The sequence below is a fragment of the Acomys russatus genome, chromosome 2 (assembly GCF_903995435.1).
Source record: "Acomys russatus chromosome 2, mAcoRus1.1, whole genome shotgun sequence".
Lineage (NCBI taxonomy): Eukaryota > Metazoa > Chordata > Mammalia > Rodentia > Muridae > Acomys > Acomys russatus.
In genome coordinates this window covers 64,466,739-64,479,007 of record NC_067138.1, presented here as the reverse complement: position 1 = coordinate 64,479,007, position 12,269 = coordinate 64,466,739, and positions in this window count along the sequence as shown.

The following is a 12,269-nucleotide window of genomic DNA, read 5'->3' as shown; positions in this document are numbered from 1 at the left end:
TCATTCTGTTTCCAGAACTGAGTCGACTTAGCCAAAGGAACAGAGGGTCAGGGGAGCTTGCCTAGAGAGAGGAGGAGGCAGGAAAGAGCCACCGATAGAAGGAAGGAAAGAAAGAACAAAGGGAATGGTAAGGTTTTGTCATATGTCAAGAGCTGTGCTGGGTGGTGGTGGGGTTTGTCCACATTCATTCTCCCCACAGCAGCCTGGTGCATGGAGAAGTTGAGTCTCTGAGGTCAATGGACTTACCCAAGACCACATAGATAGGACACAGCAGGTCTAGAATTTAAGCTCAGAGTCAATGACTACAAAGTTAACACACTCTCACTAGAGTCCATTGAACCCAGAAAGAGAAAAAAAGGAAGTGTTCGGAACATCCTGGGAATAGCTGTCATGAGTCCATATTTAATTTTTTTTAAGAGTAAAGATTTGGAAATGGCTGTCATCATCAGTGAATTCCTAGTTTCCTAGTAAGAATCACTGGGTCACTTACATAATGGATGGGCATGGATGGGCTACCAATAGATTCAGTTGGCTTTCTTAGAGCCCTTCCCTTTCTTGTCTCTATTCTAAATTTCCTATTGCCTTCCAGAGCTCCACTTCAGGCAATGTCCAGGCATTTTTATGTGTTATGTTAACACACGAAACTACAAGGTCAAAGATTTTAAAACTTAGTAAATTGCTTGACCCTTAAAGTGACAAGGCCAAGATTTAAACACAAGTTTTTCCAAATGTACATCCCAACTGATTTGTACTGCATAATAGCTGTTTCTATAACACATTCCTACACCCAAGAGATACAAGTGTTCACCACCCAGGTGTCACTTGTATCCACTATGATATTAGAGTGACCACTGATCCATTGATGACTCCATAAAAAGACCTAGAAGGGTATTGAGTGATTATAAGGAAACTATTAAGGTATATTGAACACTGTAGACAGGCAAGTAAGAAGATTATCATTTTAACCATTGATTTTCTTTGTTGAATACTTAAAACTCTATCTATTCATTCAAAGACACTAGCTGAGAAATATTGCAAAGGCAAAACATGGAGTCATTCATTTAAGAGAAACTGTATTTAGGGTCGGGAAGATAACCATTAGGTAAAGTGGTTGCCACACAATTGTAAAGATCTGAGTTCAAGTCCCCACAACCCATGTAAAGGTAGCACAGCAACACACAACTATAACCCAGCACTTTTTCAGCATGATGATAACTGGGGACAAACAAGCTAAAGCTCATAGGCCACTACGCTGACACACACAGCAGAAAAAAAGACATGCTATCTCAGACAAGATAGAGGGAGAAACCTAATACCCAAGGTTTTCCTCTGACCTCCACATGTGTCCTGTGTAAATTTCTATGTAGAAACACACACACACATTAAACATACATTACCATATACATAGAAATAATTTATAAAGGAATTCTTGTTTATTTCTTTATAAAAAGCCAGTGCTAAATGCTAAGCAACTATTCAAGGTCAGGTAGATAGAAGATAATGAAGTGCCAATGAAAAAAAAAAAAAAAACTAATGGGGGAAAAAAAGCAGCTTGTCTCCAAGCAATGAGACCCATTGCAGAATTTTTCCTTTTCCTTCTTAGAATAATAGTAGAGAAAGGTCAACACAATGACTAAGTGTCTCTAATTCATAATCAGACAGTAAGAAGTTTTCATTTCTTCTGCAAAGGCCCCATGGCCAGTGGGGAGTGAAGCATAGGTGTACATTCCGGAAGTGGGATCTAAGAACTCGTAGAACACACCAGAGCAATGTAGCTGGTATCTAATACCGAAGACAAAGGGAAGACAGAGAAACTAAGGCTGGTTTATCATACCTAACTTGTAGAACAGTAATAGTGTCTGAGCCCATTTAGCCTGCTATCACAAACTGCCATAGACTGGGCAACTTAGAACTCCAAGAACCTTTTCTCACAGACCTGCAGGCTGGGAATTACAGGATCAAGAGCTGACAAATTTCTGTGCCAGATGGGAGCTTTCCTCCTGCTTCATACGGTGCCTGTCTAACAGAAAGACAAGGTAAATGAGCCCCTTGGGCCTCTTTTGTAAGAGAACTCGTCCCACACATTAGATCTGTGCCTCCCAAAGGCCTCCTCTCTTAAGATCATCGCCCTAAGGACTAAATTTCAGCACGCGAAATTGGAACACACAGGATGTATGAAGTAGAGTTTAGAAGGCGCGAATATCGTTGCCAGGAACAAGACCGAACATCAGCTCCTTCAGTCCAGTGTGTGTAGCAAACCTAGGGACTCAGCGCCACAGTGTTCCCACAGATGGCCGTCATCTCCGTCCGGCCAGTCGTTCTCACCCAAGCTGCCGTAGGAAGGAGCTCTTAGAGCTGATCATGGCGCTTCCAAATTTGAACTAGGCGCCTTCCCCAGATCCCCTCTGGATTGAAGACAAAGCCACGGATCCTAGCAACAGGGTTATGTTCGCCAAGCCTATGCTCTGCCATAGGCCCACCTCTTGGTCCCGCCTCATGCTCCTTTCCCCTCACTTCTCACCTTTTCTCATCCTGCCATTGGGTGATGTCTAGGCCCATTGACGCTGTCCAGGGTGGCGACATCTGTGCTCTCTGTGGAGTGTTTCTCCACATTACCGACGTCTGGAGAGTGAATGACTCAAGTCATGTCTCCGCCTGGAAAAAGATCCTTTCTCAGCCAGTGAGATGGCTCCGTATATGAGGATGCTTGTCACCTAGTTCGACGACTTGAGTTTCATCCCTGGGACGAACATGGTATAAGGAAACTAGCTCTGGTGCGTTGTCCTCTGGCCTCCATATTGGCATTATGGCCTCCGCTCTCAGAAACACAAAACAAGCAAACAAACAAATGTAATTAGATTTTGCTTTTAATCCTTTCTCTTCCACTACCCTGATTTCCAGTGCAGTAGCTTCCATACCAACCACATACTCCCGTGGCTTTGTATATGGAGCATGTATGTGCATAGGCCTCCCCAGCCAAACCAGGACAACTTGAGGCCTGTCTTAGTCAGCTTGGGATAATTCACAACCTAGCATAAGGGTTTCCATATGTTCTTATGGAAGTAGGCTAAGCCAGTTTCCCAATCTCATTCTTCCTTGTCCTTTGTGATAGAGAAACAAGTGTGTTCTCTGCCTGCTGCTGTTTCCCTCCCTGGTACCCTTTCTCTTCTTCCCTCCTCTCCTGTGTACTCTGAAAAGATGGGAAGTCAGAAAAGTCAGTCATAAAGTAACTCCAAAGAGCTATCCAATGCCAGTTTGTTTTATTTCTGCTGTGTCTGTAAGAGACAGAGGCAAGGGAAGAGGGTGGGGGGCTTGCATCCCCACTGGGCAAGGTCTCACACTGTGTTTAATGGCAAACCTACTTTTGGGGGGGGACAGTGAGGATGGGGAGCAATAGATTGACTGCTGTATGTGCTAATTTCAAATTGCTAGCTATGCCCTTCACTAACACTAGTGTTTCAGGTTGCAAATCCTGTGTTCCCACACGAAACAGCCAGGAAGTATACCTCTGCCAGAAATGGAATAATTTGTTATCGGCTGGAGTGAGAGGCTGACACAGTTAGCTCCCATCGAGTCTTTTATTCAGATGGTGGCCATGCCGGATTAACTGTGACGGCCCCGGCTCTTCTTGGCAACACGTGCTATACGTGGAATCTTCTACGTCTGTAGCAGTTTTTGATAGAGTGTTCAACCTGTTACCCAAAGGCGTTTTGTCTTTCCTATCTTAGCTGTATCATGGTGATGGCACTGGGGCTCTTTGGAGAGGTGTGGGAGTTAGAGAACACTGAAAAGAAATCATGGCTCCCTTTTATCCCCCCCTTTCTTCCTCCTTCCCTCTAACCTACCTTATGATGTCTTTTACTAATTACTAAGACTCCAACATGATGAAGATTCTCTCAGCAATTTCAGTGAACTCCAGACTGAGTTCTGCCCTCCTAGTCTGGCTGGGTGTCTCTATGTAGCCCAGCCTCACATACTTTCTGCCAGAGACTCTCCTCTCTGACTTTGGATCCCAGAACACTATTTGCCAAAGTCTGCACATACTGTTTTTGTCTCCATGTTTTTCATTATGTGGTTCCTTCTGCCTGCCCTGCCCTTTCTGCTGATCACTCAGGTCTGACTCCTCCAGCTTTGAATAACCCTCTGGGTTAATCGAATTTTCCCTAGGCATCCACGGTCCTTTTCCATTTCTTGCCCTTGCATTACTGAGCTCTGAGGAAGCAGTGGAACACGGTTAAGACCACAAACACGAAAAAGTGTAGTAGGAGTGGTTTGCTCTGGGAAGGAAATAAAGGGTGTTCCATGTGTGGACAACGTAAAACAAAACAAAACAAAAAACAACAACAAACCAGGTTGTAGAGCTGACAAAGATGTTATCCTATTCTATAGTTTCCTTGTCACTCAAAGGGTGTAGTACTTTGCTGTACAGAAACTTTTTAGTTTCAGGGGGTCCCATGTGTCAATTGTTGATTCTAATGCCAAAGCTACTGGGAAAATCCTTTCCTGTGCCTGTAATTTGAAACACATTCCCTACTTTCTCATCTAACAGATTCAGAATGCCAGGTCTTATATTGAGGTCTTTGATGCATTTGGAGTTTTCTGTGGGGTGAGAGATAAGAATCTAGTCTTATTCTTCAATGCACAGCCTTCCAGTTTAACCAGCACCATTTATTGAAGGTATTGTCTTTTTCTCCAACATGCATTTTTGGTCACTTTGTCAAAAACAAGTGACTGTAGGAGCATGAGCTTTTATCTGGGCCCTCAATTCTATTCCACTGATCAATACATCTGTTTTTATTCCAGTACCTGCTTTTTATTACTATAGTTCCACAGTATAACCTGAATGCAGGCATGATGATATATTCAGTAGTGCTTTTCATTACTCTATATTGCTTTGGCTATCTTGGGTCTTTTGTGGTTCCATGTGAAGTTTGAGGGGTTTTTTTGTTCAATATCTGTAAAGAATTACATTGAAATTTTGGTGGAGATTGCATTGATATTGATAAGAATGGACTAAAAGTTTTATGTACTATACATGCAGTTCTAAACTATATGGTGATAAAAACCTCTTTCCACATAAGCAGTCTATTGAGGATTTAGAGTTGAAACAAATAGCCCCATCACTTGATGGCTGTGAGATACTGTTCCCATTAGTTACCTTTCTGTTCTTCAGCTCCATCCTTTGTAAAATAGGGACAAGAAAGTCAACTGATCAGTTAGTCTATATGACGAATACATACAAGAATATATTAAATCATAATTATATCCCAGCATTTATCATACTAATGGGCATAAGTTACCCTTCCATGAACGCATGTGATAAGTCTGTATTCTTCTTTTGATTAAAGCCCAATCATTAGCTTAAAGGTCTTGGAGAATCTGTTTTGCTCACTATTCGGCACATGCTGAATAGAACATATACAGCTTGTATATCTGTTGAGTGAGTAAATGGGTTATGCTCATCTGTGGAGATCAAGCACATGGGAGACGCAGGAGTGCAGTGAATGTTTGTTGTGTGAATCAGTAGTTCAACAAATGGATAACTGATAGAAGAAGAGACGAACCTAAGAAACTGTAAGTCCTCCTGAAGACACAGAAATGCAGATAGGATGGTAGTGACAGAGAAGATCAATAAGGAGAGGGACAGAGATGTTCAGATTTACTCCTCACTGAGCAATTACAGATGGTATAGTCCAAAAAGTACTGTGTTGGAAGTGGAGAATCATGTCAGACCACTGTGCAGCTTTTAGGATCTCAGAGAAGAGAGGAGAAAGCCTACCGTATCTTGGGTACTGGAAAAAACCAACAATTGAATCAGTCATTAAGAAAATTTGCCCACAGTCTCTGCCTCAATAACAAAAACAAAAATGAAGCCAGGAGAGGGAAATGGTAATCTGTCAATTGTTTATTCCAATCACACAAAAGTTGCATGGCTAAGAGTCTACCAACATAGGCTGTAACATAGTTATCTCCATTGGAGCCGTCAACAGGAGTGAAGACTATCCATTCAGAAGTAACTCAGCAGTGATTGAAATTTCCCTCCGAAGTACACTCTCATTGGTTCTTAGCTTCAATAGATAGAAGGGATGGATCAATTCTGCAGTAACATAAAAATGCTTAGATTATATATAACCTCCAGGATTCTCAAGAGCCATATGATGTGGAATTTTTAAAAATCTAATATAAAAAGTCTAAAACTTAGATGGTATTTATACAAGATGGAAATGAACCTATCCAAAAAGCATCTCACTGTAATTTTAGTGTTTCCCACCAGTGATGTAACCTCTGATTTCGGAGGAGGGCCAGAGAATTACACATCACATACCACACCCTGTACTCTACCAACTTAATTCTATGTGATTACAAGTCTATTTGTAATCATCTTATTAGGTAAGCATTACTGGCTAATATTCACATAACCTGGCTTTCCTTGTCATTCTACAACTTAAATAAGAAACTATTAATTAAACGTGTTAGGTTGGCAAAATTTTGCCACTATCACTTAAACATATCCAAAATGTACAGAGTCATACAAATATCTTCTATGATCACCTATGAGATGAGATACTTTTCTCCATAGTACTTCTATTGGATATTTCCTGCTATTAGGATGTCACTACCTTTGGGAGAGAAGGGGCATACAAGGTGTTGATTCATAGACTACCACAGAAAGGCACAAACTAATGATGATTTTAACAGTCTCTTGCTTCCTAAGTGGGTGGTCCAAGTCTCAAATGGCTACTACAGAAACATTAGAGACCATGATGACAACTTACCATGTGCTCTGGTGCCTTCAAAATGAAGCTTTTTGGGATCCAACATAATCCTCCCATCTCCAGTCCTCACACAGGTCTATAGTCTCAGTATTATGGATAAAGCAAAAAGTAGGAAGATGCATTCCCTCCTTCTGAAGGACTAACCAGAAGTTACCTAATTTCTCTTCAATTCTTACTCAATCCCAATTTACCAGAACCTTGGTACACCCTAGTCAAACATAACCAAAAAGGAAGACTTTATTCTAGGCTTATGAAAATATGCATACACACATGCATAGTAGCATGTACTCACAGAGAGAAAGAGAGAAGGAGAGAGAGAGGGAAAGGGGGGAGGGAGGGAGGGAGACAGAGGGAGAGAGAGAGGGAGGGAGGGAGAGAGGGAGGGAGGAAGAGAGAGAGAGAGGGAGAGAGAGGGAGGGAGGGAGAGAGGGAGGGAGGAAGAGAGAGGGAGGGAGGAAGAGAGAGAGGGAGGGAGAGAGAGGGGGGAGGGAGGAAGAGAGAGAGGGAGGGAGAGAGAGATTTATTGTAATAAAATAAAAGAGAAAATTTACACAGGAGGACAACTAGATGCTTCTGCCATTCTTGATTTAAAAGCTTCCTCATATTTGGGTAGAATTTGTCTCTGATTCTTTTGCAACTGAAAATAATTTGTTCTCCACAGAAAAACAAACACATTTACCCTCTTCAAAAAGATAAATAAATACAGCTGACACGGAGCTTCTCTCACTAACTTGTTCCTTCGCCAAGAAAAGCAAGCTCTTATTCCTCGGCTCAACTTACAACGGGAGCTTGTGTGGTGTGGACCTCCGCATCCTCATCACATTCTTCTTTATTCCTAGGCTCCCTTTCATCAGTTAAGAGTTCTTGTTCTCTTGCTTGCAGACCACATCACAGTTTCAGTGCTAACAATCTACATTCCATGCGTTTCTACTGACGATTGATATCTTCCACAAGCCAGGCTTAATACTGGGAACACCTCACAAGGGGCATGACTTTTTAAATGACTTATTTTTGTAGGTATATGTTCATTGTACCTAGTCTTTGGCATCATAAAGACTTCTTTGAAGCATGTTTTACAAAGGTACAATTTTTAAAAATTTTAGTGTATATGTTTTTGTTTTTTAAATAATTCTAATTTTTATTGAAAACATTTTTCATGCAATATATTCTGACTATTGTTTTCATCTCTCCCAGTTCCTCCAGATCCTCCCAATCTTCTCACTCACCCAAATTCACACCCTTTATTTACCTTTCTCGTTAGAAAACAAACAGGGAATTAAAACAAACAATGGGACAAAACAAAACAAAAAAAAAAACAAATGAAAGAAAAGAGATCCAAAGAAAAAAATCACAAGAAACACAGAGAGACACATGCACTCACATACAGAGAGAAACCCCCATAAAACACATTAAATAGGAAACCATAACCTATAACAAAAGACATGTAATGTAGAAAAAGGAGGCCCAGACAAAGCATTGTGAGACAGAAACCCTCCAAAAGTACCATTTAGGAAGTTTTGTGATGGCCGTCTACTAGTGGGCATGGGGCCGGCCCCTAAGTGTGGTTTGTATACCTAGTGAGACTCCATTGGAAAAACTTTTCCAATGTGAGCACTTGTCAATTGGAGACAGCATCTGAGTTAAGGGTGGGGACTTGTTTCCACTACTCCTTTCAATATTGGCTCATGTGACTTAGATCTGTGCAAGCCCCATGCATGCTGCCACAGTCTCTATAAGTTCATATGTGTGACAGTCATGGTGTATCTAGAAGGTCTTTTTTCCTTGGTGTCTTCCATTCCTACTGCCTCTTAAAATCTATCCTCATCCTCTTCTGCAAAATGTCCTGAGCCGTAGGGGAAGAGATTTGATGAGGCATCCCATTTTGGACTGGAGTTTCAAGGTCTGTCACTCTCTGTACATTAGCCAGTTGGGGTTCTCTGTATCTATCCCCATCTTCAGTAGAAAAAAGATTCTCTGATGATGGCTGAGGAAGACTCTGATCTATGAATACAGCAGAGTGTCATTAAGAGGCATTTTATTGCTATACATTTATAGCAAAACAGTAGTATCTGGTTTTCCCTTAAATCCATGCCCATCTAGTCTCAGGTTCATGGCCACCACAGCAGTGTCGGCATGTGTTTCATCTCAGGAAGTGAGTCTTAAATCTAATCAGATAGCGTTTCATTACTCTCACAGCTTTCGTGCCGTTATTGTGCCAGCATGTCTTGCAACCAGGTCACCATTGTAGAGTGAAGGGTTATAGCCGGGTGGGTGCTTACGTTTCTGCTCTGGTAGCATGCAAAGTATGTCCCAGTACCATGAAAACTCATCAGTAGGGTAAAAGATCTACTACAATTCTAGACCTCTTCTTGTCCAATGACTTATGGAGGTGTGAGACTTAATTTTTTTTTTTTTTATTTTTTTTTTATTTTTATTTTTTTTTTCTTTTTTTTTTGAGACTTAATTTTTAATATCAATTAATTTATATGTAGTCAAGCAACACACTAGACAACTGATTCACAAGGGCCTCAAACTCAGCCCAGTTCTTCTTAATGCTTCACACAAAAATAAAAGTTATGTCAGGTGAGGATTATCCCACAGTTGTCTAGAAAACTAATTTTCTTAACTTCGTTGAAAGACTCAGTACTCAGATGTATTATGTCCCGTCTTTGCTCTCATCCCATTGGTTATAGTTTGACACCTTGAATGGTGTCTTTGACTATTATGCTATTATTACACTGCTATTCCCAATTTTACAGATCTTGACATTTCTTTTTCAAGTGCTCAGACAAATCACAGGCATGAGTAATTTGCTATAATTTTGTTGTATCAGGCAATTCTGGCCATTATAATGTACCACAAAGTGGTTTATAAGGAATAGAAGCTAAGCCGGGCATGGTGACACATGCCTATAATCCCAGTACTCAGAGAGGAAGAGGCAGGCAGATCTCTGTGAGTTCCAGGCCAGCCTGGCCTACAGAGTGAGTCCAAAACAGTCAAGGCTACACAGAGAAACACTGTCTTGACACGCCCCAAAAAAGAGTAAAAACGTATTTTTCATAATTCTGTAGTCTAGTAAAAACCAAGATCAAGGTTCTAGTAGTGTCTGGTAAGAGCCAGTTCTCACAGGACAGACAGGCTAGGGAGTTTTCTGCAGTATAAATTAGGGCACTATTCTGTCTTTCAAAGGCTCTGCTCTTACGCCCTGATTACCTAATAAATGTCCCAACTCCCAGTCTTATCACATTGAGAGTCAGGATTTGAACATCTGAATCTGGAGGCTGAGGGACTCGTAAGCATCAAGTCCAGCATCGAGTATGGTTTTCCAATATAGCTTTCATTGTTTAGAAAAGAGGAGAAGAAAAAAGTTCCCCCCACGTCAAAATTTTCTCTGTGTGTTGCTTTTTTCCCCTCTCCTGTTAAGGGTACTGTCAAGCCATGCTGACAGAATGACATCCAGCAGGTAATCAGCCCATGACAGATGAGCACACACCTGGACACTGTGGCAAGCTGATGCCCTTGATGCTCACAATACTAAGTGGTGATGCTGGCAATAGGCTTGGAACTGTGTGAACTCATCAGCTTTGTTAGTTTACTCTTCATTAACTGAGATTTCTCTTGTGTTCCTCAGCTCCACGTCTCAAAAGAAATGCAAATGAGTATGAGTTATAGCTTGAAATTTTTTTAGATTCTCAGAAAGAGAGTTGACGACTGGGGTGAACATACAAAGAATGAAAGCTGCTTCCCCTGATCTTCAACCATTAGCAAAAAGCGAATGAGAATTTAAAAAAAAAAACAGAACAAAACACTTTATCTCAAGAGCTTTAGGGCATCCATTGGGCTACCTCTATTCATCAGGAATCCCAAGCTTGCAAAGTCAAAGCCTGATCTAGGTTTCCTTGCATTTCTGCTCCTTCATGTTATCACAAGTCTTCTAAGGGTGTGGTCAATATTTCTCTAAGCATTTAAAAAATGTTTTTTCTATCTTCCATCATCTGCCACAATTCCTCCCTAAGAAATGAGACTACATAAAATAGGGATAATTTTAGAATTGCAAATGTCAAATGCCTTCATGCAGCCTATGAAAATACCTCATAAAATAACACCATAAATAATAATACAAACATTGATACCATTTACCATTATAAGTAATGAAATGGTCATGATTGGTCATATGAAGAGCCTGAGGGAACTAGTTAAAACTCACACACACACAAACACACACACACACATACACACACACACACATACACACACACACACACACACACACACACACACACACACACACACACACACACACACTTACCAGTACAATTTACTATAGCATGCAAAAAGGATAGTAGTCATGATTTCAAGGAAGAGACAATCCTTTGTGGCTTGTTTCCTCATCTGGGCATTGGTGATATAGTCCCAGAAAAAAAAAGCAAGTAAGCAGGAAAACAAGTCTGTCTATCATTTCCCTTTGAGCAAAAGACAGAACATGGGCATGGGAATGCTAAGTACGAGAAGAGAGAGCAGAAGTGCCGCACAGCTGAGTGAGTGAAGAGAGGGTTGTTCTCTCATTAATAAGAGAATGGGAGAAGGCACTTGGCAGACAGCTTTCAGAGACAAGTGCGGCCTTTCATTCTTGCTAACAGGAGCTCTGCATTCCAGGTGGCTTCTGAGCAGTAACAGACAGAGTGAGCAAAGAGATTCTGCAAACAGAAGGAAGTAACGTCCCAGAGAAGACCTGCTGGAGGTAAGCCACAAGGACACACCATGATGGCCTCAGTGGCTAACAGAAGACAATGCCATCTCCCTCAGGGCCACAGATAGAAGAGCCATGATTTGTTCTTTCATGTTGAATACCTACTGTGTGTCAGGCATTGCCAAACAAAATCACCAAGCCATTCTGGAGACAACTGTCTTTGCAGGCTACGTTGACAAGTGCCAAGCAACATGAGCAACTCAGTTTGCATCCCAGGTGGACCGGCAGGAACATTGCTGAAGCAAGCTACCACATACATTCACACACCACTGTTGTTTGTTTTTGTCTAACTCCCAGAAGCATACTCTCATACTAATTATGAGAAGAAATAGGAATTAGAAATGATATTAATAAACATAGAGAATTACCTTTCTTGGACACAAAATTTCTAGTAGCAACAAGGACAGACAGCAATGGTAAAACTGCATAGCAGGTGATGAGACAGACTGATACCTCACCAGTTAGCAAATATGGCACTTACTATAGGACCCTAATGTACTGCTTAGAGAATAGTAAATGTCAAAGGCATTGTATCTACACACACATAAACACACCACACACACCATCAACACACACTATACACACACACACACACACACAAATAATATCAATATTTGCATTCTTATTTGGGATATTTTTTTATGTTTTTCTGTTATATAGGATTAATGACGCTACTTGATATCTGTCACTACAAAATTATTCCTATTTTATTTCATATGGCCTAATATCCTAGGATTAATGGG